The following is a 2,548-nucleotide window of genomic DNA, read 5'->3' as shown; positions in this document are numbered from 1 at the left end:
ATGGAGTTTGCTTATAATAACAGCTACTAGTCCACTATTGAGATGTCACCATTTGAAGCCCTATATGGAAAGAGTTGCATGTCTCCTGTGTTGGGACGAGGTAGGAGAGAGGAAATTGCTAGGATCTGCACTAGTGCAGACCACGAATGAGGCAATACAAAAGATCAAGGCTCGTATGCAAACAACTCAGAGCAGACAGAAGAGCTATGCCGATGTGAGACGTAAGGACTTGGAATTTGAGATAGGTGTTAAAGTGTTCTTAAAGTGGCACCTATGAAAGGTATTTTGAGGTTTGATAGGAAAGGAAAGTTGAGTCCGAGATTCATTGGGCCTTTCGAGGTCTTGGAACGAATTGGCTCCATAGCTTACCGTTTGGCATTGCCTCCAACACTGTCTTCAGTTCATGATGTCTTCCATGTTTCTATGTTGAGAAAGTATGTGACAGACCCGTCCCATGTAGTTGACTTTGAGCTTGCAGTTGAATGACAACTTGAGCTACAAGGAGAAACCTGTAGAGATTCTCACCAGAGAGGTAAAGACATTACGCCGCAGGGAGGTTGCATTTGTGAAAGTCCTATCACAGAATCACCAGTTAAAAGAGACTACCTGAGGGTGAGAGGATGAGATGAGGGCTTAGTACCCGGAGCTTTTTCAGTAATGAACTTTTGAGGACGAAAGTTCTTTAAAGAGGGAAGAATGTAACACCCCGAATTTTTTTATTATTAATGTAATTTCAGTAATTTTTATTATTTGAGGGCATTTTTGAAATTTTAGACATTTAAGTGTAATTGCTGGAATTTAAATCATTTAAATGAAAATTAATATGGGAAATTAATTCTGGAGTTTAATGTTGGAAATCAAGGACAAGAATTGTTGTTTTAAAACTGGAAAGGAAGAGAATAGAAAAAAAATATAAAGGGGAATAGGAAGAAAATATATTTTATTTTATTCCCTTTTCTTTTTTTCTTTCCTTTTTCTTTTTCCTCTTTTTCTTTCCCATTCCTTTCTTCTTCTTCCTTATGCCGTCGAGACCCAGCCTCTTCTGGTTTCGTTTTCTCCAGCATCCTTACCGAAGCCTGACCTCCAAACGCCGTCGATGCAACCTTGTGATCACGCCGTTCGCTGTCAGCCTGCAGCCGATTGCGAGCCACCCGTGCACTGAAGTCGAGCACCACTGGATCGAACGTCGAACGATCGTCATGAGCCGTTAGCTGCCATCTGCTTCAGCACCACAGTCGGATCTTCAAGCCACGACAGATCTGGTAGTCCTGCCACTCTTCCGTCTTGTCGAGTCGCTCGTCTAGATCCCCTCCAGCCATGCGTCGACTGCTCCAGCTGCACGTCCGCCGCCCCAACTGCATTGCTATCGGTCACCGTCGTCCCTGCCGCATTGGGTCTGCTTTGGTCTTTGTCGAAATCTTGGATTAAGGGTAAGTGTAAATGGTTTTGATTGGATTTCTTGAGGATTTTGAACAGCCACTAGAGTTTGGCCTTGATTTGTTGGTACTCGTCGTATTTTGGATGTTAGGGAAAAATTTTTAGGTTGTTAAAGTTGTTGTCCAGCCGATTAAAGGTGTAGTCGACGAATCTTGGTGAAGGGTAAGGCCCTAAACTCATGTGGGTTGTTAAGCATGTTGTATGTTTATGAATTACTCGATTTAAGTTTGATTGAACCATGGATTGCGGCTTAAAATAATTTGCCATGATATTTGGTTGTTAGGTTTGGATCTTGAGGTTTCATGATGTCTTTGTTTTGGGTGAATTAAGTTTGATCCTGTGGGTTTTCGGTAAGTTGTTGAGAAGCTTTTGGTTTAGGATTGGTCGTTTTGAATCTATGCTTAAAGATTGAAATTTCGTAATTGCTTGTTTGTTACTTTGGTTTGATTCAAGGTTTCGTTGGGCAAGGAAGAGGTTGAGCTTGCCAGTTTCTAGAGTTTTTGATTAAAGGTAAGTAATCTTACTACTGAAACTGCCCACGGGACAGGCACTAGATATATGCTAGCATGATAGATGAATATTATGACAAAACGATAACATGATAGACAGATAGTATAGTATAACCGATGTTTTTGTATGCGGATCTAAAAGATTTATTTGTGCATGTAGATACTTGCATGCTAGTAGGAGATGATGATTCCATGAGGTTGTATTTGATATGAGGATATTGAGGCATATATGTATGTTGTAGAGCCATGATGTTGAGGTGTCTATGTTTGTTATAGAACCATGTTGTGATACTTGAGATGTTGAGACTATGATAGTGTTCTTACTGATTAGTTAGATGCCCACTAGATATTGTGTTTCCTTCGGGGTTCACCAGGGGTTGTGTTTTCTTCGGTATTCACCAGGGATTGTTTTTTCTTCGGTATTCACCAGAGGTTGTGTTTCCTTCGGGATTCACCAAGGGTTGTGTTTTCTTCGAGATTCACCAAGGGTTGTGTTTCCTTCGGGATTCACAAAGGGTTGTGTTTGCTTCCAGATTCACCAAGGGTTGTGTTTCCTTGGGGATTCACCAGATGTTGTGTTTCGCTTGGGATTCACTAAAGGT

This window comes from Benincasa hispida, chromosome 2 (assembly GCF_027475165.1).
Source record: "Benincasa hispida cultivar pf3 chromosome 2, pf3_genome.v1.1, whole genome shotgun sequence".
NCBI lineage: Eukaryota > Viridiplantae > Streptophyta > Magnoliopsida > Cucurbitales > Cucurbitaceae > Benincasa > Benincasa hispida.
The sequence above is the reverse complement of the archived record's forward strand: the minus strand, read 5'-3'. Positions refer to the sequence as shown.